The sequence below is a fragment of the Macaca mulatta genome, chromosome 3 (genome assembly GCF_049350105.2).
Source record: "Macaca mulatta isolate MMU2019108-1 chromosome 3, T2T-MMU8v2.0, whole genome shotgun sequence".
NCBI classification, from domain to species: domain Eukaryota; kingdom Metazoa; phylum Chordata; class Mammalia; order Primates; family Cercopithecidae; genus Macaca; species Macaca mulatta.
The window spans coordinates 174,558,769-174,586,575 of NC_133408.1; the positions used below are offsets into that span (position 1 = coordinate 174,558,769).

The following is a 27,807-nucleotide window of genomic DNA, read 5'->3' on the forward strand; positions in this document are numbered from 1 at the left end:
CGGATGGGATTTATGCTCCTGGATGGTGGGCTCTGTGGACCCGGAGCCCCAGAGTGCGGTCCCTGAAGAGAGGGATTCCCAGAGCACCACATAAACAGACACAGTCACAGATGAGAGAACAGAGGACATGAGGTGGCTGCTGCCTGGGGAATGTCTTAGCTCTAAAGGGAATCTGAAACTTTAGTTCTGGGAGCCTGTCCCATTCACAGAAAAGGCCTGAATCCAAACCAGGATTCAAATCCCATCCTCATTCATTCTCTGTCTCCCTGCCTCCTCCCTCCCTGTCTGTCTCCCTCCCTCCCTCTCTTTCTCAGAACATTCACAGTGTTTGCCTCTAAATATAAATCAAACATCCAGAAACATTAGAGGATAAGTAAAGAGAACTGAAAGAAACAAAATCACACCAAAAAACCCTTTCGTTTTCCCAATCAGACCAGGGACTGGTGGAGAAAAACAGAAAGGCTCCTAATAAATCCATCATGGGAGGACTCCAACTTCCCAATTCTTTCATCCTCACAAAAGCATTAGGAAGTATTCACAGAAGGCTTTACAAGCAGTAATGCAAGCACCACACTGTGGTGCAAGCTCCTGGAAAAGCCCAGACTTATGGCGCTTTGATAACAGATCATATCTCAAAAATATCTTCTCTCTGCCATCCAGTCTTTGGAAGAAACACAGAAACTAGCAAGATGGATTCGTCTATTTACAATTTTTTTGGTCTTACTCATCTTTTAGAATAAAAAAAAGTAAAATAAAACATTGACTGGTTAATACCATAATTAGGAACAACACAAGTTATAAAATAGCAATGGAGATGGTAACTTTAGGATTAAAATAGACTTTTGGCTCTCGTGATTCCTAAGATTTTATATGTCAGACAGGCTGGAATGTGCCTGGGGGTTGTGGGGGGAGACTTCCAGCTTTAGATCATGTAGGCCCAAAGAAAAAGCTGCTCCTCCCAGCTCCCACCTGCCTCTCCCACCCCACCTGTCCTGCATCATTGCTCATCTACTGTCACCTCCAGCATCTGGTCTACTTCCTTTTTTTCCCTCATTCCATGCTGTCTACCCTAGATATCTCTGGTTCTATCATTAACAGCACACCTCACGCATGTTACAGCACCTTCCTCCCCTACAGCTAACCTTAGCCTCCCAACTGGAGCTCCTCCTACCTACCCTGAAGCTTTGCTCCATCAGTTTCCACGCTCTTCCACACTCATTCTCTCTTACCCTCTCTTTGGCTCTACCACTGGATCTTGCTCCTCTGTAGTTATGCTCAAGTTTCTGCTGTTCCAAACCAGCCCACCAATGGAAACAAACAAACACAAAAACACTCTTCTTCCATTTTGTCTCTCTCCCTAAAGCAAGTTTCCCTGCTTTCTTTCTCTTCACCATCTTTTAAACTTTTCTTTTAAAAGTCAGCTTGTCATCTGCTTCTTTTCTGATAACCACCCACAGCATTCCTAATCCCTGCAGTCTGGCTTCAGCTCTGAATGCTCCATAATAATTTTATTAAAGATCAGTGATCAGTCAGTTACTGAAAGCAGTGTTTTATTTTGTTCTCATTTTGCTTAATTGCTTTACATCATTGATCCTGTTCATCCACTCCTAACCATGTCCCACTATGAAATTCTCACCTCCTTTGGCTTCCCTGATAATGTGCTATTTTTATCCCCCTTTCATCTCTGTGTCTCCTCCACTTCCTCTTTTTTTCCAGCTCCAAATATAAGTTTTTTCTAAGAATCTGCTATTAACCTTTTCTTTCATTCTCTCTTCTCACCGCTCTCTTGGTGAATTCACTCCGTCTTGTGTTTAATTCTTCCTTCTTCGTGACACATTTCTGAAACCTCCTCTTTCCAGTTTGGCTTTACTAACTCCTTTTGGAAAGTTTCCACCCATGTATTCTACAGTGTGCTGATCTTAATGGGTTTCAGACTAAATTTATCCCTTGCCACCCTCATTGTTTATTTTTTTCCAATTTCTATTCATCAAAATTTTTCTTCCTAATGGCGCCAGCTCAAAAGATTGATAAAATCTTTCATTCTTTCCTCTTTTCTTGTCTCTCATCTGATTAGTAGTCAAGTCCTATCAATTTTGTTGGAAAAAAACATAGCTTTTCTGTTTGCTGTTTTCTTTTTATTTCCACTGATATCCCTCTAGTTCATGGTTTGACTTTCTCTTACCTTACTTAATGCAATAATTTCCTAACAGGTCTCTCTGCTTTCAGTCTTACCCTACTGAGCTGCAACTTACACCTGACACACTGCTGTATACCAGTCTTCCTGAAGCACACATCTAAGCTGGGCATTTTCCTGCCCAAATACTTTCAAGGGCCACCCAATGCCTAAAGCGTACACAATGCATTTAGGGACCTGCTATGGTCTGAATGTTTGTGTACTGGCGAAATTCATATGTTGAAACAATCACCAATATGATAATATTAAGAGGTGGGGGCTTTTGGGGGTGATTATGCCATGAGGGCAGAGCCTTCGTGAATGGGATCAGTTCGCTTATAAAAGAGATTAAAGGGAGGCTGTTTGCTTTTCCACCAAATGAGGAATCACAGAAGGCACCGTCTATGAGGAATAGGCCCTCACCAGACACTGAATCTGCTAGTACCTTGATCTTGGACTTCCCAGCCTCCAGAACTGTGAGAAATGAATTTATATTGTTTATAAATTACCCAATCTAAGGTATTTGTTATAGCAGCCTGAATGGACCAAGACAGGTTCTCTACCTCCATCCCCAAATGACCCTTCCAATTTTATTTCTCAAGAGTTTTTGTTTCTCACCCGAGTTCTTTACTTAAGCGACCACCACATAATCCCATGCTATATTTTTTTATCTAAAGAGAGCAAGTAACAAAAATCCTCTAACTCAAGTGTACTTAATCAATAACTAAATGTATCATCACACATAAGAAATTCTCAAGCAGGATGGGCCCAGGCCTGGATGTGCGCTCTGGCTGTGCTTCTTAGCAAATCTCTTGGCAGGAGTGCACGCTCCTTTGCTGATGATCTCCTAGCATTCTGGAACTCACACGACACTGATCACACTACGCTTTGAGTTAGAATTACCTGTTACACATCTCACTCCTATTGGGACTGCAGGGGCCTCCAATAAATTACACCCTTCTCCTCTCCACTTGAGCGCTGAACCAAAGAAGAGAGGGGAAGGAGCGGCAGATAGGATCAAAACACAATGCTTTATTTTTGATAAAACTGTCTCTGAAGGAAGTTTCTTTGTTGTGCTGCAATTATAGGCTTCCTAATGCATGGAACCCAGCACTCAAGAGTAAAGGGCAGAGGGGAGGAGCCCCAGCAACACCTCCAGATCAGTTCCTTTCTGAAAAGTTACATCTGGGTAACTCACTTCTCTATGGAGATGAGTTATGGGTGGCACAAGAGCCCAGAGGTGTTTAGGGGAAAAATATCTTTCTAGAAGCCACAGAAGTGTTTTCAGAATTCCCAAATCCTCTTGACAAAACTATAGACTTCTTAAAGCTGGGGACTATATTTTGTACGTCTTTTTATCCCCCCAGCAATACCCATATTGGGTGTTTAATAATGTCTGCTAAATGACATTAAATGATATAATGTCATAATTGTTATATAGAAGTCACTATGTAATAATATATAACCTTCAGTTTGTATAATTTATATAGTATAAATTTGCTATATTATAGTAATATAAAATGTACATAGCACATATTATATAGTTATTTATATTAACCCATTATATTAAACTTTAAAAGCCATTAATATGCAGCAGTGACATTACCAGAGCCTTACAGGGGTGAAGCTGGTCATCACACAGGAAAACAAGTTATTCTTGAGCCTCCATAGCATGAGGAGAGGTTCACAGAGAAAATAGTCATACTTCTAATTTCTTTGGGTATCCAGAGGCTATCATCAAATTAAAACAATGTTTCCTATAAAGAATTATTTCTTAAAATCATATCCAAGCTGCCAGATTTTTATTTCTCTCCACAATTCATGAGGAAATTTGTTCATTTTGGTTTCTAAGAGTGCACCACTTTGTACTACTGTTTATTGTTGTTTTTTGATTTTTATTTTTTACTATGGAAATGCTTTAATAGAGGTGTCTTCACAGCATGCGATGTGAAGACACAAAGAGTAACAAGTGCACACATGGTGAGACATGGCTATCCGGGAAGAGAGTGTAAGTGAATAAGGAGCTCATGCCACTTCCGCCCTTTACCCAGTGATATGATTTGTCTGTGTCCCTACCCAAATCTCATCTTGAATTGTAGCTTCCATAATCCCCACACATCGTGGGAGGAACCGGGGTGGGAGGTAATTGAATCATGGGGGTGGGCCTTTTGTTTCCCAAGCTGTTCCTGTGATAGTGAATAAGTCTCATGAGATCTGATGGTTTTATAAATGGGAGTTCCCCTGCGCAAACTTTCTTGCCTGCTGCCACATAAGATGTGACTTTGCTCTTCCTTTGCCTTCTACCATGATTGTGAGGCCTCCCCAGCCATGTGGAACTGAGTCCATTAAACCTCTTTCCTTTATAAACGACCCAGTCTCAGGTATGTCTTTATTAGCATGTGAGAACAGATCAATACATCCAGTAACAGAAGACTCTAAGTCACCTCCTCCTCATCGCACTCCTCAAACGCTCCCTTCCCCTCGGCCGTGGCATCCTGGTACTGTTGGTATGCAAACACCAGGTCATTCATGTTGCACTTGGCCTCAGTGAACTCCATCTCGTCCATGCCCTCGTGTACCAATGCAGGAAGGCCGTGTGTCTGAAAATGGCAGAGAACTGCTCCAAGATGCACCTGAACAGCTCCTGAATGTCTGTGTTGCTGATGAAGGTGGCATTGTTCTCTGGAGAAATACGCTTTGTACCATCCAAGACTCTTTGTATCTGGATATGAAAACTGGTGTTTGACATTCATTGTTTTCAATTTTCATTAAGATGGTTGGTGTCAGGTAGAGGCAGCATGAGTGTATCTCTTTGAAGTGCCTTGATATTGATGTAGTTTTGAATAGCACTTGATTCAAAATGTAGATACATTTATCTGTTTGGAGTGGTCTTGATGGGAAAATTCATTGCACATTAACACACACCATTCAGTATATTTGAATAACTGAGTTTGTATGGGTGAAATATTGAAGTAAACCTTGAAACATAAACTCAGGTGGTAATGCCATATATGCATACAATCTGGTGAGTGTGTGTGTATCATACAGCACACTTATTTGGATAACAGTTAAACACTGCTACAGGAATGCTATTTCTCTCTTTCTTTCCCTCCCCACTGCCTTCTATGTGTGTGCGTGTGTTGTGTGTGTATGTGGGGGTGTGTGTGTATCACTCTCAGTGGAACTTCTTCTTAGCAGAAATAAATGTATATACTTATTGCAAGTACTATGAGGTTTCTAGTATTGCTCCTGGGACTTGGTTTACACATTGTCCTATTGCCATAAGGGACATTCAAGTTGAATTTGGAACTTTTTTCTAAAATGTTGTGGCTACCTGGGATTAAACATTGCTAGGAGGTAGATATACATAACTCTGAAGAGTCCAGCTGGGGTACATTTTATAAGGAGTTTGATAAAGTCCTTGAACACTGTTCTATGCAGAAATACCTTGGAAACATTGAAGAGTACTCACTGCATAACGACAATATTACTATTAAAAGGAAAAATTGCACCAACACACTGACTAGAAATCTGTAAGAGCAACTCATACCTAAAACCCATGAATAGGGAGGAGAGACAAGATACAATATTATTAAAGGAAACATCTTTTTCACAGGTTCTGGAGTCTCAATGCTTCCTGCATACTGTATCTTCCGTGGGAAATGGGAATGTAAGCCTTTCTCCTTTATGTGTCTATTGCAGAAAAAGAGTGGAGGCAAAGGTTCCTTTCTGCTTCAAAAAGCCATCACCACTGACAACAAAATCCAAACCAAATATCCTCCTCAAATGAAGAGAATAAGTGTATTATATCTGAACATTTAGGATGACATTCAAAAATCTCATGATAGAGGCTTAAGGTCAGTGAGAGCCTGTTGAAATCCCTTTGAATATGTGCCTATGTCTGTAAGAGTATAGAGCTACAGAAAAATGTACACACATCAACGTGCACCCTCAGCTCCCTCCACTTCATTCATGCTGCTCCACATTCTACAGACTCCCAGACTGATCCTTTGCAAAACGGGGCTTCTCAGCAATAGGACCTCTCTCTTTCCTTCCATGCCTTAGAGACTCCAAAGAGAAATCACGTGTTTTCTTACAGATAGGCAAAATGAGTACCACTCTCCCTTAAAGAACAAATCTAAGTAATATTATCTGGCTAATGGCATCTGATTTGGCTAATGGTAACTGTCAAGACAAACTTAAATCCCCAGAAAACAAAGACTGACAGTGCTTGATGGTGGGTACATCACAGAGAGGATGGGCCTGGACACATTTTTATGTATGCTATTCAGTTTTACTATGCATCTTTGCTGTGAGAATTCATGCTTTTCAACCAATTAGAAATTTCTGGCCATTGCTTTCTCTAATATTGCCTCAGTTCCATTCTTTCTTCATTTCTAGAAATCATTTTAGACGTCATTAAAGCTTCTCGTGCTATCTTTTCTATCTTAACTTCTCTTCCAAATTTTTCACCCCTTTATTTTTCTGTGCTACCTTCACTGTGTTGCTTCAGGTTGGTCTTCTAATTCACTAATTCTTCTTCAGATATGTCTAATCTGCTATTTAGTTCATCCATTTATGTATATACATCTGGATAAGTACTTGAGAGATATGTATCTCAAATATATATGTGAAATGTATATCTTCAAGCAAATGACATCTGATTTGGCTAATGGTAACTATATATATATTTGTTTTGAAACAGGGTCTTGATCTGTCACCTAGGCTGGAGTGCAGTGCCCCTATTACAGCTCATTGCAGCCTTGACCTCCTGAGATGAAGTGATCCTCCCACCTCAGCCTCCCGAGTAGCTAGGATTACAGGTGCACACCACCATAACCTGCTAATTTTTGTAATTTTTTTTGGTAGAGGCGCGATTTTGCCAAGTTGCCCAGGCTGGTCTTGAACTCCTGAGCTCAAGCAATCCTCCTGTCTTGGTTTCCCAAAGTACTGGGATTACCGGCGTGAGCCACTGCACCTGGCCTCCATTAAGTTCTTAGTTTAAATAACTGTGCATTTTATTTCTACACTTTCCATTTAGTTCTTTAAAAAAAAGTCTGCCTTTTTTTGGTCATGGTATTGTTTTTCTTGTGGATTTCTTTCTTTCTGTAATGTCTTCAATCATTCTAAACATGCTTATTTTATATTCTCTTTCAGATTGTTGTTCTAGCACCTTGGTTCCTTGGGAGGTAGGAGGCAGTGCTCGTGAATCCTGCTGTGTGTAATATCTACTGACTCCTGCCCAGGATGGATGATTTCCTCCAGTGTTTTGTAATTCCTTGTATTGTGAGCTCATTTCGCGTGGACCTGCTTGCTCCTTTGAAACCACCTCGCATTCTGGATGGTGGAATGTCTCTCTGGAGTGTTTTTATAAGTGCTTCTGCCAGCCACTCCAAAATATTATTAGCCAGGGACCAGTTTTTACATTAATTTCTTGGCTTGGAAGTTTCTGGGCTATTCCAATAGGGTAATTTTTAAAACCAAATTCGTATGTAGAGTAGATCCAGGGTTTCATATTCTCCAAGATTTTGAATATGTTTTTTTTCCACAAAGAGAGACAAATGTGTTTTTGTGTCATCCTGCTATGCTGGTTGAGAAATTTCTTGTTTTCTCATTCATATCCTCCCTGACGGTTCAGGCCTCCAAGGGTGTTGGCTTTATGAGGGAGTCTCATTTCCATCCCCATCTTGTGCAGCCTCAAGGCTCAAGGCTCAGGCTCTCCTGTGGTCATTAAAACTCAAGTTCCATGGATTCTGAAGCTCCGTGACTCACTCCAATTTTGCAGGAAATGGAGAATCAGTTCACACGCTAAACTTGCTTGGTTTCATTCTTTCTCTTTCTGTGATTTCCCCTTCTTTCTGTGATCTTAGTTTTGCATAAAAAATTGTTTTGTTATATTTTATCCTCAAATCCTAGGCATACCCAAAAGGCAGAGATTCCCGGTGATTTCAGCCTGCCATCTCATCAGAATGAGAGGTTCTTTCATCTATGCTTTATGTTTTCTTCACTTCGACTATGAGATTTTCTGGCTTAACAACTGTTGACGGCCCACATGTTGCCTGTGGAATAAAGTCTAAATTCCCTGTCCTTGCATTTAAGGTCATCTATTATCTGGCCTCCAGTTAAATATATTTTCTAGTAGTTTTAGTGAAGATGTTGATTGTTCGCTGTTGAAAATTCTTAGTGACAAATTAGGTGAGAGCTATCTGGTACATAAAACTGTCAGATGGATCCTCAACTCTAGGACCAGCATTGCAGCATGTCAAGATAATTTTAAATCTTGATTCTCTCAACTCTGTCATGTGTCTTTTAAAATCCCCTCTAGACTTGTGTCATTGCACATTTGATCAGTATACCTTCTGCATCCTCATTCAAGGTACTGACACAAATGTTGACCAAAAGGAGGCTAAGAGAATAGCCCAACAGTTCAATTGCAGAGCCCCGGGCAAATTTAATTGTGTCCACTAATCATTTTGGGTATGATCGTTCAAGTAATTTTTAATTCATTCAGAAGTTGTGAATTCTTACCACTTGCAAGTGTTTTTGTTTATTTTAGGATTCACTGTATCAATCTATGTATTACCCCACAACTTAGCACACGTCCTAGTCTCAACAGGCACTCAATGCCTGCTTCTTAAGTTTAATTATAAAGGGAACATCGGTGACTGGACTTCAAGTCATAGAAGCAGTGTAATTGGGGCAGAGCTTTACCTTGAATGGTTTTTAGAGCTTGTCTGTTTTCTATAGTGCGAAACAAGCAAAAACTATGTGGAAGAGATCAGCCCACAGAATGTGACACAAATGGGCACAAACAAAAAGGATTTAGCAATGGACAAAATGGACGAAGACAGTATCATAAGCCTTGCAACTATACAGTTCTGTGACTTACCCAAGACTACATTTACCCAATAAATGACAGACCTGGAATTAGAACCTAGGTCTTATCACTTTTGATCCATCAACCCCATACACTGTCAGGTTTAGTACCATACTTAACATGAAATACCATGTGGGTTCCACCTAAACTATGTTTTCTGTCTGTTTTTAAGCCAACTTTCTGTTGCCTTTCTGGATTTGCTGGGCACATACATGAAGTGCACTTCCCAGCTTCCTGTGCAGGTAGAGTGGTCACGTGACTGACTTGCACTATTCCCAGGCCTGGGCCACAAAAACATTCCACATGTCATTATCTCTCTCCTTTCCCCATTAACTTCTGACTTCCTAAAACTGCAAAGAACAAGAGGAGAGGCAAGCCACTAAACAGAAGAAATCAGATTTCCTTAATGACACATGGAAGGCAGCCTGACAACCAGGATCACTTCATGTGACTTCATGTGAGTGAGAAATAAGCTTCCATTGTCTGAAGCCACTGAGATTTTGGAGGCTCTTTGTTGAGGCAGGCAAATATCCTAGCAAATGCACCTTCAAACTAAAGCCTCAAATTGGAGTGCAAGAGTAACAATCAAATGGCATAATTTTATTCTTAAGTCACCTATTAAATGGTGTCCACTATGTTCTTTACTGATAATCTAGATGTAGAAATTGAATATTCTCATAAAATTTAAGGGAGTTACAAGCACTTCAGGAACATTTAAAATAAAATAATATTCAAGAATGTCATAGACCCAGTGTATCTTCGTATCAGCAAGGTATTTTGAATAAAATGGTGAAATAGGGATACTTCTCAATGAATTTAAGACTACTTGAACAATCATTCCCAAAATGATTAGTGGACACAATTGAGTATGCTGAGGGCTCTGAAACTGAACTGTTGGGCTATTCTCTTAGCCTCATTTTCGTCAACATTTGAATCAGTGCCTTGAATGAGGAGGTAGTAGGTATGCTGATCAAATATGCAATGACACAAGTCTGGAGGGGATTTTTAAAAAAAGACATGAGAGAGTTGACAGAATCAAGATTTAAAATTATCTTGACATGCTGCAATGCTGGGCCAAGACTAACAACACAAAATGTAATACGGATAAATGCAAAGTCTTATTTTTAGGTCCAAAAAAGAATTATAGGGATACAGGATAGAGAACATGCGACTTGGCAGCAATTGATGTGAAAAGGCCCTGGGGGTCTTGTTTGACCAAAAGCTTCATGTGAGCCAACAGTGTGATATGGCTTCACAAACTTACTGCATTAATGGAAGTATTGTGTGATGATCGTGAGAAGCGTTAGGCTCTGTGCTCCTCAGATGGAATCTGGGACATTATTTTTAAATTCTGTGTACATTGGAACAGTGACAAACTAGAGACTATGCAGAGGAGGTGATGAGGATTGTGAATAAAGATGTCTCCTGGATCTGCACCCAAAGCATACTGCTGGTAACCTTTTTCGTGCTGCGCTACTCCTCCAGTTTTGTTCTATGGTCTATCTTTTCCACTAGACTGCAAGCTCATTAGCAAAGGGATAATAATAGCAATACCACCAACAATGGTTGGAGTTAGCATTTACTGGATTCTTACCATGTGCAAGGCACTTCTCTAAATGCTTTACACATGTATCTTATTCAATCTTCACAGCAATTCTATGAAAGTATTCTACTAATGTCCCCATTTTATGGATGAATTAAGGCATAGCCAGGTCAGGTACCTTAGTAAATCAGGGGGTCAGAGCACAAAAAGCAGGCATTTAGACTCTAGGACTGATACTGTTACCCCACATACTATCTGCCCAATTAAGCTTTGTATTATTAGTCCATTCTCACACTGCTATAAGGACACACCTGAGACTGGGTGATTTATGAAGGAAAGAAGTTTAACTGATTCACAGTTCCACAGGGCTGGAGAGGCCTCAGGAAACTTACAGTTATGGTGGAAAGGGAAGCAAACACGTCCTTCTTCACATGACAGCAGCAAGGAGAAGTGAAGAGGGGCAGAAGCCCCTTTAAAACTATCGGACGTCCTGAGAACTCATTATCACAAAACCAGCATGGAGGTAATCACCCCCATTATTCAATTACCTCCCACTAGGTCCCTCCCATGACACGTGGGGATTATGGGGCTACAGTTCAAGATGAGATTTGGGTGGGGACACAGCCAAACTATATTAGCTCTGAAACTCTTCCATCTCAAGCACTCGATTCACGTTCAATAGTTTTAATGGGGTTGAGGCAATTAATACATAAAAACAAAGTTATAGAAAGAACCAGAGAGGCAGAGTTACTCCCTGTACAGGGAGTTGCTTTAGTGCCCAATGCATATTTTTAAAAAAGATATAGATCCATGAGGTTTTGACACACCTGGGCACCAATGCTAGTAGGCACATGCGCAATAATAATCTGGTATTTTTTTACAGTTAGTTTTTTATTTTCAAAAGCCATTTTTAAAAACCTGGATGTCCTTTAATCCTCCAAATTGCCCTGTGAATTAAACATGGCAGGTTAAGAGATGAGGAAACCCTGAAACTTTATGTTTATTCATCCATCAGTGTATTTATTCAGCAAACATTCATTAAGTGCCTACTATGTTCCAGTCACTATAGCAAGACCAAAAGAACTTTGTAAGGTGGTGTTATTATCTTCATTCTACAGTTAAGGAAATAGAAGTCCTGAAGACTGCAGTAGCACTAGCACTATGAGGTATTGATACACACACACACACACACACACACACAAACACACACATATTTGTGATGTATGTCTTGGCCCCATATTACATTTTTCTCTTTCAATGGGTGGAACTGGAACAGTCATTTCCTTGCTGCTTCATTGTTAAATTTCAAAGGTCTGTGCACTGGAAAAGGGCTTAAGTGATATCTAATTGGTAGTTGAGTAGTAACTGGGTTCTTGGTTCCCAAGGTGATATTCTTACCATGAGATAGGCTATGTGAAAAACTCAAAATGACATTCATGCAAAAGAAGGCCATTCCTAACAGTAAGGATGAAAATGGAAATAAATGTCTATTAGTAAATGAGATCACCCTTGGAGAATGCTTTGAGATCTTTGGGGAAATGTGGTTGGGATGGGGGAGCATGCTGGGACACCTTCCCTCTGTGGGCTCCAGACATTCCAGGCTCCCAGCCTCCCAGCTGTGGAATGTCTTGGAATGTGCTCGAAGCCCTGTGGGCTTTGAAGCCTGGGAGCAGTAGAGTTCTGCTGGCAGGGGCGGGTTGGGGCCCACCTGGGATCTCTGGTGTGGTTCAGCAGCCCCCAGGGCTGGAGGGTGAAGAAACTAATAGGAAATGCAGAACTTGTCACTGCAGGCAGCCCTTAGAGCAGAGGTCAGCCTGGAGATTAAAGGAGAAACAGCGGTTCCTCTGCCCTTCTTACTAGTATAGAACATCTCAGCGTAATTTCCCACAAAGACTGTCCAAGTGCCTACCCTTTGCCCTGTCTCCACTGAAAGTTAGCAGTGTAACTAACACCTACCCTTCTTTTTTATAAATGAGCATCATCCCCCTGAGCAGTGTTCTGTTTCTTTAAGGTTAGGACTGCAGAGAGATTGTGGGAGGTGGCAGGGAAGGCTGGTGGGTATTGATAGTGGAAAGAGAGGGTCCACCAGATCTGGAGGCTCCTGGGAACCCTCCCTGCCTACCTCTCTGCCCCAGTTTGTAAAGACACAAAAGCCAGCTCTTTACAGCAGCCTTTTAAAGTCAATCTAAGATCTCTCAAGAAGGGTTTTTATACTCATAGGAAAAGATTTTTGTTTCTTTCCTGGGGAGGCCTTAGGGATTTCCACATTTCCCGGCACTTCTCAGAAGAGAGCTAGTGGGAGGGAAGATGATTGCTTTGAGTGCAGCTGGCAGAAACTTGGGGATCAGCCCCCTTGGCCCTGGCTTGGTTCTTCCATGAAGAAGCATCTTCAGCTTTCATTGCCAAAGGGTGTTTTGCTTCGATTGAGGGGAGGAGAAGATAGGAGAGGAAATAAAAGCACAAAAATGAAAAACAAAGAATTCCTGAAGGTCTGATAAGCAGTTCAACTATGCACCAAAACATAAATATTTGGCCAAATTAGTTACTCCAAATGCTTTATATTTCTAAAATTGAGCCGCAGTTTTGTTATACTTTGAAGTTTTTCAGCTCTTCACAATCCTGCGCAAATCTAAGAGGGTGGGGGGTGGGAACTGGAGTTCATTTCCTTCTCTGAGAGGTCAGCAAATACTTAACTTCTTTCCTCTGATGCCTGCTAAAGTGATCTTGCTGTTTTGTTGACCATCTCTTTCAAAGTGGAGATGTCATCTGTGCAATGACTCAATTTAGCATTTTGTCAATGAACAAGAAATAAGCAGCATGTGCTGGATAGTATTAGCTTGGAATCAATCAGAAAAGTGTTGCCGGTTATTAAGATATCTGTATCCTAACATAATCTGTGACAGTGTCTGTAGTCTAATTTCTGTCCACTTTTTGTTGAATTCACCTTTTGAAATTTGCATAACTTTACTTGTGGAGTTTCTCACAGATATAAGACTTAAATCTAGTTTATTTGCATAATCACATAGCAGAAATTACTCGTTCCCAGGGGCAGACGAATTCACATGCGTAAACTTGAGGTCTATTTTAGTATGATCCACAAGCAGTTGGTTAATTTCCTCACTGAAGTCCGCTGATACATTCAATGAAAAATAGCCAATCAGATTAGTTGTTTGCGATTATTTTAAAAATAAACCAGCTGTGTTAAGGTCTGGACGACAGCAGACCCCTCTTTTCCGGCAGCAGCCATGGTCAAGGGGAAGACCGAGGAGAGAAAATGCAAGAACAGGGCCTCAAGGTTAAGCCCTTGGCCAATGGCAAACCTTCTCTAGTAGCAGCCTGTAGTAATGACAGAGATTTTTATTAAAGCAGACACTGGGTGGTATTACACAGAACTGTCGCTTTTCTAGGGGAGGTAAAGTGGCTGAGGAAATATTCGAGCCTGCTGTCAGGCCTGAAATCTTTTGACTTTGTTCCCAGGAAGCAAGACTGGGGCCTAACTCCAGATGTCTCTGATGGGATTCACTGTGCAGCTTGAAATGCAGGTTGGTTATTTAATGAAGAAAATCAGAAGTCTTGCCTCTTTAAAGGTGGTTTTTAGTATTTATTTTATTCCTTGCTATCAGGAAGTTGTGTGTGTGTGTATATGTGTGTGTGCGCGCATGCGTGCACACACACACATTGAAAGAGAAGTGGAAGAGGGAGAGAGAGATGGGGAGAAAGAGAGAGAAAGAGCAAGATTAATTTAATACTTTTATGTATTAAATGTTAGACATATTGAAAGCAGAGGAGGTAACATTACTTATGTAGACGTTACCTGAATTCCTCCAGAAACCAAGCAAAATCAAAGTAAGCTAATTAGAATAAGTTTACTAGAGCAATATTCTTCACCAAACATTGGCAGACTTGGCTTGGTTACTGTGATAAGTACTGCAAGTCATTCCCTAAAGGAGCCTCATCCTTTCCTTGGCTACACCCTTTGTGTGTGCTCTCTTCCTTAAGGAGGCTTGGAAGGTTTTTCTCTCGTTTCTCTTGAAAGGGCAGCTGAAACGCCTCTTCCTCCAGGAAGCCTTTCCTGGAGAAAAGAAGTGGCCCCCCTTTCTCTGGACTCCCATAGAACTTTACTTCCATGTCTTTCTGGCATGTATTTAATTGTGCCACACATCATAGTAATCTGTGTTCACATTTCTCTAATCATATTTACCTAATCTTTTCTACTGATTTATAAGCTCCACCAAGCAATATTTAGGGTAGATTTCACTTTGTACCTCCACATGGATTTTAGCACAGTACCTTGCACCTTATAGGCACACAACAAGCGTGTGTTTAATTAATAAAATAAATGCATCCAAAGCCACTTATACTGTACAGTAGTAACCTATAACCTAAGTGTTCTTACCAGAGAAGATAAAATTAAAACTCCATTTAAAAAATTTTCTTATTTTCTCCATCCTAATTCAGTACCAGGCATCTTAAATTTGGTCAGAATTAGTTTAGTAGTTTAGAGTTTCATGGTTTAAGCAAACATTTTTCTTTTCCTTCCTTTTTCTTTCTTTGGAACCAGAAGAAACTTTGTTGGACAAAAAGGAAAAATATCTGGGTGGGAGAAGTTGGGTGGGGCCAGTTAAGCCTGCATTCCGCTACTGGATTTAGTTGAAAATATCAAGCTGTTTTCAAGAATTCTGGATTAAACTCCCTCCCTCGCATTGTATTCAGGGATGCCTTCCTTGAAGAATTGAAAGCAGAAAGATTTGGGAGCTGAGAGTTAAGCTGAACAAAAGGTAACTATTTTAAATCAAAACATCTGCTAGAGAGGTGAATTTAACTTAAATTCCAAGGGGCAATTGCCTTTCAGCTCTCACCTTGTGGACCTATCTTCTCTGAAAAATTTTCCCTGGCTACATTAATAAAAGTTGGGGGAGGAAGTGTCGTTTTGCTATACTTTAGAAATAGCAACTTAAAATATATTTCATCTTCTTTTAATGTCCCAGAAGTTGTGCCTTTCATCTCCCAGTTGTTCTTTATAATACATGGTGTGATGTGGCCTTAACAGATAAGCAATTCCTGTTCTTTTTGCTCAGCATCCAAGAGTTCTGGAAGATTTTGGAAACCCTTTTGTTGTGGTGATAGTGGTATTTATTTCTCAATTTGTGATGTATAGTGTTATCTACCATGGTTGTGTGGGTTGATGAAGCCACTGCTATTAGTTCATGATGACTAAAGAGAACCTATGGGGAAGGTAGTAGGAAGAGCTTAACTGGAATCTCCAGAAATGGTGCCTTCAGGAGTCAAAGCTTGGACTCTCTCATTTGAATGCTCTCCCATGCTGCGGTCTGAAAGTTTGTGTCTCTCCCAAAATTCATATGTTGAAATCCTAACTCTAAGATGATAATATTAGAAGATGATGCCTTTGGGAGGTGACTAAATCATAAGGGCCCATTCCCTCATGAACTGGAACGGGCTGAAGAGAGACTCTTTGTCCCCTTCACTCTGTGAGGACACAGCAAGAAGGCACTGTCTATAATCCAGAAAGCAGACCTGCACCAAACACCAAATCTGCCTTGATCTTGGCTTGCTAGCCTCCAGAGTTGTAAGAAATACATTTTTGCTGTTTATAAGCCACCTGGTTTATGGTACTTTGTCCTGGCAGTCCAAACAGTCTAAGACAAAAATTAGTACTGCGAAGTGGGGGTGCTGCTGTACTAAATACTTAAAATGTGGAAGTAGCTTTGGAACTGGATAATGAATAGAGGCTGGAAGAGTTTTGAGGTGCATGCTAGAAAAAGCCTACACTGTGATGAACTAACCATTAAGGGCAATATTGCTGAGGGCCCAGAAAGAAAAAAGGAGAGCAGTAGAGAAAACCTCAGTCTTTTTAGAGAATACCTAAGTGGTCATGAACAGAACATGTTAGTAGAAATATGAATGGTAAAGGTTATTCTGATAAGGTCATTCAGATGGAAATGAGAAATATGTTATTGAAAATGGGAGAAAAAGCAATTCTATTTTTAAAGTGGCAAAGAATTTGGCTGCTTTGTGTTCTTGTTCTAGTGTTTTGTGGAAGGTAGAACTTGTGAGTGATGAAATTAAATATTTAGCTGAAACTATTTCTAAGCAAAGTGTTGAAAGTGTAGCCTGGTTTCTCTTGATTGCTCATAGTAAAATGCAAGAAGAGAGAAATGATTTAAAGATGGATTGTTAATTAAAAGGAATGCAGAGCTTAAAATTTTAGAAGATTCTTAGTCTATTCACATTGAAAAAATATGAGAAAACTTGTGTGGAAGAGAACAAGCATGCAGCCAAATGATTATTTGATAAGAAGGTTGGTATAGATTGTCATCTAAATGGAAGCCAGATGCTATTCATCAAGATAATTGGGACATTTATCATCTCAGCCCTGGAACCAAAGATAGAAGAAGTGACTCAGGATGCAGAACAAGGAATAGGTCTTGAGAAAGAAAGCCAGAAGAGTGAGGTAAAGTGCAGATGTGGAATGATCCAGCCTCAGAGGATGTTTCATACTAAGGTCAAGATGCATATGGAGCCAGGAACCCAGGTGCTCATTCTAACAATGTGAAAGAATTCTTTTTTTTTTTTTTTGTTTGAGACGGAGTCTCGCTCTGTCGCCCAGCCCAGGCTGGAGTGCAGTGGCGCGATCTCGGCTCACTGCAAGCTCCGCCTCCCGGGTTCACGCCATTCTCCTGCCTCAGCCTCCCGAGTAGCTGGGACTACAGGCGCCCACAACCGCGCCCGGCTAATTTTTTGTAATTTTTAGTAGAGACAGGGTTTCACCATGGTGTCGATCTCCTGACCTTGTGATCCGCCCACCTCGGCCTCCCAAAGTGCTGGGATTACAGGCGTGAGCCACCGCGCCCGGCCAACAATGTGAAAGAATTCTGTTTTGCCAACCCTAGAGGGAGTTGTTCAAAATTCCAGAAAACAGCAGTAAGATTCGTGATGCCAAGGAAGGGTGGACTATATATTTCTGTAATTTAATTTAAATGAAATCCAGGACCTATTGTTTGAGAAAATGGATTAAGAATGACTCAGAAAGCATTTTGGAGATCACTGGGGCTGCCCTTCCCATCATAGGTCCTGGAGTGCAGAACAATATCAAAGGAAGGCCATCACTGCCCAGAGCAGCCTTATATCAGGGGCTCCACTCCCTGCACTCCATCACTGTGCCCCTTGGCTGCCCCAGGGCCAGCTCAGGTGGCTCCAGTGCAGCATGGTCTGCACCCAGCAAAGCCATGGGGGCACGGCTGCCTCTTAACTGGATTGCAGAGAATGCCCTGGAACGTCATAGGCCCAGGCAGACAAACACCACAAAGGTGGGGCCACCATAGAGAGTCCCAACTAAGGCAATACCCAGTGGAACCATGGGAGTGGGGCCACCCCTGAGACCACAGACCAGTAGAGCCCCTAGCATGTGATTCCCACCTGGGAGAACTGCAGGCACTCAACTTCAAACCGAGAGAGCTGTGCCATAGGCTACACCTGGAAAATCTGTGGTGTCAGAGCTGTCCGAGGCCATGAAGGCAGGCAAAACTGCAGAGGTAGGACTGCCATCCCAGTGGGTGTGCAAGGCAGGACCTCTGCCCCAGCACCTAGACAGCGGAACACTGAACCAAAAAGATTATGCTTGAGCATTAAGATTTTGGACTTGTTCAGAATTTGCCACTTCTTTCTTTACTATTTCTCCATCTTGGAATGGGAGTATCTAGCCTATGCCTGTCCCATCATTTTATTTTGAAAGCACTTAACGTGTTTAATTTCAGAGGTTCACAGCTCAGGATGTATAGTACCTCGCATCTCATGCATATCTAATTTGGATGACATTTAGATGAGACCCTGGACTTCGGACTTTTAAATTGATGCTGGACTGAGTTAAAACTTCAGGCTCTTGGGATGAAATGAATATATTCGCATGCAAGAAGGACATGAGGCTGAGTGCACTGGCTCACGCCTGTAATCCCAGCAGTTTGGGAGGCCACGGTGGGTGGATCACCTGAGGTCAGGAGTTCCAGACCAGCCTGGTCAACATGATGAAGCCCTGTCTCTACTAAAAATACAAAAAATTAGCTGGGCGTGGTGGCAGGCCCACCTACTGAGGAGGCAGAGGCAGGAGAATCGCTTGAACCTGGAAGGTAGAGGTTGCAATGAACCAATATTGTGCCATTGTAGTCCAGCCTGTGCAACAAGAGTGAAACTCCATCCACCTCCCCCACCAAAAAAAAGACATGAATTTGGGTACAGGCAGGGGTGAAATGCTATGGTCTGAATGTTTGTTTCTCCTCCAAAATTCATGTTGAAACCCTAGCCTTCAAGGTAACGGTATTTTGAGGTCCTGCCTTTGGGAGATGATTAGGTCGTCAGGGCAGTCCTCATGAATGGGATTAATGCCCTCATCAAAAAGGCTAGAGGGAGACCCCCACCCCTTTCAGCATGTGAGGACACAGCAAGAAGGCACTGTCTATAGGCAGAAAGCAGATCCCCACCAGACCCTGAATCTGCCCTGAGTTTGGACTTCCCGACCTCGGGAGCTGTGAGAAATAAATTTTCATAATTTATAAGCCACCCAGTTTATAGTATTTTGTTGTGGCAGCTCAAATGGAATAAGACATCCCAGTTTGGACTTTTGGAAAGAGTAATCTAGTGAGAAATAATGTTTCAAGAACTGGAGATTAGTCTAAAGAGGCCCAATAAATGAAAAGAGAAAAGGCACTTATTTGTTTGTCTTCACAAATACAAAGGAATACCTCTCAGCCCTGGAACCAAAGATAGAAGAAGTGACTCAAGGATGCAGAGCAAGGACTGGGTCTTTAAGAAGCAAGGGGCTGGGCGTGGTGGCTTGTGCCTATAATCCCAGCATTTTGGGAGGCAGAGGTGGGCAGATCACTTGAGGTCAGGAGTTCAAGACCAGCCTGGCCGACATGGTGAAACTCCGTCTCTACTAAAAATACAAAATTTGCTGGACATGATGATGCACACCTGTAATCCCAACTACTTGGGAGGCTGAGACAAGAGAATCGCTTGAACCAAGGAAGTTGCAGTGAGCCAAGATTGCGCCATTGCACTCCAGCCTGGGCAAAAAGAGCGAAACTCCATCTCAAAAAGAAAATAACAAAACAAAACAACAACAGAAAAAACCAAGACCAGAAGAGTGAGGTAAGGTGTGGATGTGGAATGATCCCGCCTCAGAGGATGCTTGATGTGTAAGGTCAAGATGCACCTGGAGCTAGGGACCCAGGTGCTCATTCTAACACCATGAAGGAATTCTGTTTCGCCAAAAGTACAGGGAGTTTTTCAAAGTTCCAGAAAACAGCAGTAAGGTTCAGTGATGCCAAGGAAGGGTGGACTATATTTCCGTAATTTAATTGAAAGAACTGACATAGGTTTCTCAGGGATACACAAAAGAGGTTCTTACTCTCACAGAAAGAGCTGGCTCTCGAGTCGCTTTAGGGAATGCAGTTCCCAGTAAACAGGAACCTTCTATAAGGGAAACAGAGAAACTTTAGGGAGGGCTCCCAGAGAGCTGCTGGGCTGGTGTTGGTGTCTCTGAACTTGAAAGAGTGGCCTCATGACACCCAGATTTCCAAGACACAGACCAACTGTCTTGGGGGACAAGTTGGAAGGTTGATATGGCAAGTGTTAAAACAAACAAACAAACAAACAAACAAATCTTGCAAACTAGATTTAGTTGCTGCTTCAGGAAGGCACTGCCATTGCTCGGGTGACCTGAAGACCTGTTTGCCAACAGAAGCAAGGAACCCCCGTCCCTTCATCCGGGCTTGTGGTCTCTCTCTGGTGCCCCCTACTGGCAGAGCCTAACAGGGTGTCAGCTGGCCAAGCAGAAAGGTGCTGTGCAGAGCCCTAGCCTCAGTGGAATACAGGAGCGTGGGTCTGGAGTTGGCGAGGTCACAACTTTATAAGTGGCACGTTCTCCTTATAGCGTCCTAAGACCCATGTTTCTTTCCTAGCAGAACCGTGTATTACCGATTACAGCTAGAATTGTATTTGAGCCCTTTCCAGGTACCTTCTCTTGGGAGAACCATACCTATCTTCTGCAGACTTAAAAATCCTGCCATCTCAAAAGCTGAGGCACGTGTTTGACAATGTTTATCCTTTCCATTCCTAGCTATTAACAGAAAAAAAGATCGACTTTCACTTTCTTCTGAAAAGTCAAGAGCATGTCCACCAAACCCTCTAGCAAATATCCAATAGTTAAAGTTTCTCATCACCACTGTATAAAATATATATTCAATGACCAATTCTATACATTACTTCTACATTTTTTTTTTCATCTGTCTAAAATGCATGATTAATTTTCTCCTGGCCAGGTGGCCTATACCAAAGTTCCAGAGCAGGTCACTTACATTTTTCTCTGACTCACTCCTCCACAGTGTTTCTGTTTTTGGGTTACTCAAGTGAATATCTTATTGATATATCATACCATTCAGTCTCCCCTTATTACAGCCTCTCATTTGGGAATATGGCATGCTTCTCCGTCACTGTATTTTAATCTGAAGCCCCTTCCCACCATGTCTCAAAAAATCACACTATGGTATAACCTCAACTTGGTTCATTCACAATGCACACTGAGACAGTATGATAAAGTGACCTCTGGACTAGACTGCCCATGTTCAAATCCTTGTTTTTCTGCCTACCAGCTGTACATGTCCTTGTGCAAGTTATTTAACTCCCATAAGCCTCATTTTTCTCCATCTGTGAAATGGAAGTAACAACAGTACCTACTTTGTAAGGTTGTTTCTAAGATGAAAAGAGATATACAGATAGTAAGTACTCAATCAATGACAGCTATTATTAGTATAATGGTTTTGAGGCTATTAGTATTATTTCCATCTCCTCTCTGCTTTCCAATATTTTGGGGGTGCAAATCCCCAGGCATATCTGCTACTTTTATTCATATTCTCATCTTACGCTTGTTGTCTTCCATAGGAACCACATTCATAGGTTTATCAACGTGATTGTCCTTCTTTCTTCCTTTACTTAAAGTTTTTCAGTTGGGTCACCCAGATTCTGGTCAATTATCCTTCCCTCACCAAGAATACACCATTCATCCCAGTACATAAACCACGGCTTCGTCTTATAAATGTCACTTCTCTTTACCATCTTTTTAATTGTACATTCAACCCACAGATTTTTCTTTCTCTTCAAAGTCTTTATTATTGGTAGAGAAAACCATTATATAAGTTTATCATCTAGGGCTGGGCATGGTGGCTCACAACTGTAGTCCCAGCACTTCAGGAGGCCAAGGCAATGAATCCCTTGAGCTCAGGAGTTCAAGAGAAGCCTGGGCAACGTGGCGAAACCCTGTCTCTACCAAAAATACAAAAAGTTAGGCGGGTGTGGTAGTGTGCTCCTGTGGTTCCAGCTATTTGGGAGGCTGAGATGGGATGATCGCTTGAGCCAGGAGACAGAGGTTGCAGTGAGCCGAGATCGTGCCACTGCACTCCAGCCCGGGTGACAGAGTGATACCCGTTTCAAAGAAGAAAAAAAAAAGTTTATCATCTGTACTCTTGAGTCCTTTGATTCCTCACCCAAGGCATAGTTTATTTTCAGAAATGTCATTCATGCAGTATTTTAGCTCAAGACATACTGGGGGAAGATTTCCAGGAGAGAGTTAATAAGGATCTTCAAATGGCAGAAGAATCAGGAAGATCAGACCTGAGAGCTTAATGGAATAGCTTTCAAAAGCATGATGAATCATCTTGGTTGTGCAACTTGGACAGAACGCTTATTTCATATAGGCTAAGTAGAGAGTATTGAGCCTGTCAGAAAAGGAAGCTTTCAGCCTGATGCCAAAAAAATTTGCTAGTCAAAATAACCAGTCAAATAATTTCCAAATTAATTATTTTTCATTTCGTGTTTGCATTTGTACATCCATCTCAGATTCTCAAAGGAATAAGTTATGATTTTAGCACACAGAAGTTTAGATTCTTCTCATCACTACCCTAAACCATCCAAATTATAAAAGTGAAACTATATATTATACAGTGATACCTTCATAAATCTATTTCCAAATGCCAGAAAATAGGCATCATGAGTGGGGAATTTCATATGTGTCCATGCATGTACAGAGTTCAGGCTCAGAGAGATAAATGTGTCAAGAATGCATAACCACAGCCGAGTAATTATGCAACTTCTATTTCTGCCAATAAATTTCGAGCCTGATTTGTGTCAGATCAGAACATAAATCCAATCTTTGCACCGATTATCAAAACTACACTTTTCAGGCTGGGCGCAGTGGCTCATGCCTGTAATCCCAGCACTTTAGGAGGCCGAGGCAGACAGATCACCAGAGGTAAGGAGTTCAAGACCAGCCTGGCCAACATGGTGAAACCCCATCTCTACTAAAAAATACAAAAATTAGCCAGAAGTGGTGGCGTGGTGGCAGGTGCCTATAATCCCAGCTACTCAGGAGGCTGAGGTAGGAGAAGCACTTGAACCCGGGAGGTGGAAGTTTCAGTGAGCCGATATGGCACCACTGCACTCCAGCCTGTGCAACAGAACCAGACTCTAAAAAAAAAGAAAGAAAGAAAGAAAAAGACTACTTTTCACACTTTTCTGTGTTGAATATATTATTTTCAGACAGAATATAATTAATGGAATGCTATATTGGGTCCATACTGCAAAGTCTGCTGGGCCTTGGGGTGGAGTGGAGCCTGTCTAGAGAAAAAAGACAAGACTCAGCTCTGAAAAGAGAACTGAAACGAAGGATCCAGAAATCGTGATAACTTGATAAACCTTGGTCCTAAGCTCTCATATGAGCAAATAATGAGGGCAGCCATCTTAATTTTTATGGAAAATAAATGGGTGTATCATCTCACTTACTAAAAGAAATAATGAGATGAAATTGTTCTGAGGGAGTGGATTCCGAGGATTCTCCACCCTGTGTATGCCTCACTTCTGCCAGGTGCCACCAATCACCAACTCTAAATTTGTAAGGCCAGAGCAATGCCTCTGAGTCCTGGAGAATCACTTGGGGAGTTTTGAAAAATACTGACATCCGGCTCCACCTAGGAAATGTTAGTTTAATTAGACTGGGATGCAGCCTAGGCACTGCTAGTTTTCTTAAAGCACACCAGGTAAGAAGCACTGGTCTAGGCCAACTGCCCTGAGGGTAGCTCCTGCCTTGCAAAGACTATGACAAAGTCTTTCTGCAGAGATGCACACAGGACAACAGTGGGGCCTCTTTCCCATTCTTGCTGCCCTTTCTCCTTCATGTTCTTTATTCTCCTGCCTTGTAGCGCCGGTCCTTGACCACAGATTGTCTTGTATCTGTTGTCTATAATTTAATGCTTCTGATTCCCAGATGCCTGCTGGTCCCTCCCTGGCCTGCTCTGACTCCAGAAATTTGTATTTTCTTCTGAGTATTTGCCCACTCTGTTGCAAACTGTGGCTTTGCAAACTCCCTTAGCTGCATTGACTTGAAGCAAGCATCTGATTCAACCCTCTCAGTTGGATTCTAACTTCCAGTCCCTTCCCTCCGGCAGGAGGCTGGGGACATCTCCACAGGCAGCACCTGACCTTATTTGTTCAACACTTAACTTCTGTGGGATGAGATGAAGTCCCACCCTGTCCATCTAGATAACAATCTTCTTGTCATGGGATGAAACCAGCCTGGGTTTGAATCCTGCATGAGGAAATTACAGCAGAATGAGAGAGAGAAAGTCTAGGTGACTAGGGGGTAGGTTCCTGAGCTAGGGCCTGAGATGTGGAAAGGAGAGACTATAAAGAGAAGGGAGAAGAGAAAATGATGAGTAAGACCATCTTCTTTAGGTAAACCTAAGTGTGTATTATAAATGTTAGCATTGGCCACTGTCGCTTATAAATTGCTGCTGTCATTTTAAAAATTCTGTATCATGTCTTCTTCATGACTTTTTAATGCCACCATTGTCTCAAGGTACAAGCCTAGAAGTGTAAGTTGAAAAGAAAATGTCTATAAAATAATACACATGCTCTAATTTTCAACCAAACATTAAAAGTAAACCTAAAACCCACTGCTGATATCCATGTATAATCCCTTTTGGCTCCCAGAGGTACCTCTGTTAACAAATGTGTAGTCCTGGAAGAACTGTTTGACGTACAAAAAAACACATGTATGATATTGCTTCATGTGTGTTTTATATAACTGGAGTAATACCACATACATCATTAGGAAAATTACTTTTTTTTCACTCAACAGTCTAGAGTGGAGATCTTTCATTTCACCACATATAAATCTCATTCTACTCAACTACTAAATGCTAACTATGGACAAATAAGCTGTTTCCAACGGATATGATTATAAACAATTGTATAAATACAATATATAGTTTATATGTGTGTGTGTGAAGGTTTCTTTAGAGAAGATCAGGAAAAGTAAAATTGTTAGACAATAGGGTAGATGAATTTTTATTTTAAATAGGTATTGTCAAATTTATACCTCACCTAGTAATGCAAGAGAATACCATTTTACCATACTCTACTCAACACTATCACATATTTTACTTTATTTTATTATTATTTTTAGATGGAGTCTTACTCTGTCACCCAGGTTGGAGTAAAGTGGCCCAATCTGGGCTTACTGTAACATCTGCCTCCCAGGTTCAAGCGATTCTCCTGCCTCAGACTTCTGAGTAGCTGGGTTTACAGACACCCGTCAACACTCTCAGCTAATTTTTGTATTTTTTTGTAGAGACGGAGTCTCACCATGTTGGCCAGGCTGGTCTTGAACACCTGACCTCAAGTGATCTGCCTGCCTCAGCCTCCCAAAGTGCTGGGATTACAGGTGTCAGCCACCATGCCACATATTTCAAATGTTGCTTCTCTGGAATGGTATTTCTTTGTTTGCATTTATGTATTTTTTTTATTACTGGTGTGGAGAAAATATGCTTCATTATTGTTTCAGTTTGCTTTTCATTGATTACAGGTAAGATTGAACATTTTTGTGTATGCCTACTATTATTTGGTTTTACTCCTTTACTTTCCATATTCTTTGCCCATTTTTCTATTGGGTGGCTTATCTTTTTTCTTATTGGTAGAGGAGTGATTTATAGATTATGGATTTCCTTCAGGACACAATTCACATTGTAGTCTACTTGAATGGCTCCCCCCGGTGGTGTACAGTACACAGCCTGCACAGCCGTAACTGGCAGTCAGCTTTTGTTTGTGATCAATATGTAAATATTTTATCCTTACTCTGTCTCTTGTCTTTACATTTTACTTGTGTTATTTTTCACAGTGTAGAAGTTGTTTTTCTAGTCATATTTATCGGTCTTTTCCTTTGTGTTGTTTGCCTTCTGAGTCTTGTTTAAGATAATCTTTCCCACCCAAAGTAAAACATTTTCCTGTATGGCCTCTGATTCTTTCGTAGTTTTACTTTTTATGCTCATATATTTAATCTATCTAGAAACGACTGGTGGATGATGTGAGGTAGGGATCTAACATTATCTTTGTCCAAATGGATAACTAATAATACCAACAAATTATTGAATAGACATCCAAAAGACATCTCTTACCTAAAATCCTACCTCTACCACCACGCCTGGCTAATTTGTGTATTTTTAGTACAGACAGGGTTTCACTATGTTGGCCAGACTCATCTTGAACTCCTGACCTCAGGTGATCCACCTGCCTCAGCCTCCCAAAGTGCTGGGATTACAGACATGAGACAGGAGAATTGCTTGAACCCAGGAGGCAGAGGTTGCAGTGAGCTGAAATCGTGCCATTGCACTCCAGCCTAGGGGACAAGAGTGAGACTTCGTCTCAAAAAAAAAAAAATTTAAATTTAAAAAATTTTAAAAATTAAAAATTAAAAAAAATAAAATAAAATACTACCTCTATCATATGGCATTTTTTCCTATATTCATAGGCCCATTTTGAGGCTCTGCATTCTATTCTTATGATTAAAATTATATTTGGAGAAATTATTCATTTCACTCCAAATGGTCATGGGTAATCACGATCTATTAGTAAGTGAGAGGTTTGGTTTAAATAAAGATCTACTCTATATTGAGTTTAATTCATAGTATATAACTTAATGTTATAATAAACTATGTACTATAAATGATATGGAGTTCTCACTTCTGACAGGAGGCTCAGTCTAAATAATGCTTTTGTTATCTTTTAAAGCTCCCACATTGAGGACCTGCATGACTCTTAGACAAAGATCTTGGTGTCCAGTGAAGTGGCCAACTTGTTTTTATTTCTTCCTGAATATTATTATGACTTGAAACTCATAACTTGATTCATAGTATATTAATAACATTAATTCATATATCTTTTAAGTTTAAGTGAACTGATCATTTAGAACAAGAGTTCAAAAATATAAATATGAACTTTTCCATGGGCCCATATGAACCTTAAATGCCATCTGATAGCACAGTTTGACAAGTAGTAGTCTGTGAATAAATATATGCAGAATGAAAGTAGTACTATGCGTAACTTGAAAACTGCCACTCACGCTCTTTTTTCTAGGCATTTCACTGATTTGCTTCATTCAGAGTAGCTGTTTTACTCTTGCTGTTTTAAGACACATGGTATTAGAACTTGGCATGAATCGCTTTCTTTGCCAGAAAATTTTGAGTCAATTTAAGCTTTTTTCTTTGACCTTTAAAAAAACAAAACAAAAAAAACCCAAAAAAAACAAAACAAAAAAAACCCAAGACACTTAGTTGTTTAGTTATTGGCTATCAAATAAACCCCCGAAGCATAAATATTATTCTCCATATTGGCTTTCCATATGGTGCAATTGAATGAAAACTGGACTTACTTTACTCTCCCTTCTCTCTGGAGAGCACAGCCTATGTAGACTAGAATGTGAATGATGACCCCTGGATTGTGCAGTGCACAGTACTGTTCTCCTTCCCACTTCCATTCTCTATGTTTCTTTTTTTTATTTTTATTTTATTTTTATTTATTTTTATTTTTATTTATTTATTTATTTTTTAAATTTATTTATTGTTATTATACTTTAAGTTGTAGGGTACATGTGCATAACGTGCAGGTTTGTTACATATGTATACTTGTGCCATGTTGGTGTGCTGCACCCATCAACTCGTCATTTACATCAGGTATAACTCCCAATGCAATCCCTCCCCCCTCCCGCCTCCCCATGATAGGCCCCGGTGTGTGATGTTCCCCTTTCTGAGTCCAAGTGATCTCATTGTTCAGTTCCCACCTATGAGTGAGAACATGCGGTGTTTGGTTTTC

At 40.9% G+C, this 27,807-nt stretch overlaps 1 protein-coding gene and 1 long non-coding RNA gene across 16 annotated transcripts in view; both read left to right on the top strand.

Annotated features, from left to right (window-relative positions):
• CALD1 (caldesmon 1) overlaps positions 1-27,807 on the top strand; it is a 271,434-nt gene that overhangs the window by 18,585 nt on the left and 225,042 nt on the right. For 6 of the 15 annotated variants that reach the window (XM_077997383.1, XM_077997387.1, XM_077997396.1 and 3 more), the window contains exon 1: positions 15,202-15,371. The exons of 6 other annotated variants lie outside the window; for them this stretch is intronic. The gene's annotated coding sequence lies outside the window, so the exon portion shown is untranslated. Of the gene's footprint in view, positions 1-13,691; positions 14,136-15,201; positions 15,372-27,807 lie in introns of those variants that run through there. 3 more of the 15 variants (XM_077997397.1, XM_077997401.1, XM_077997413.1) reach the window with 1 other exon arrangement.
• Positions 5,883-8,260, top strand: LOC144340098 (uncharacterized). The gene is made up of 3 exons (XR_013415824.1): positions 5,883-6,030; positions 6,879-6,996; positions 7,331-8,260. It is a non-coding gene; the product is annotated as an uncharacterized LOC144340098 (long non-coding RNA).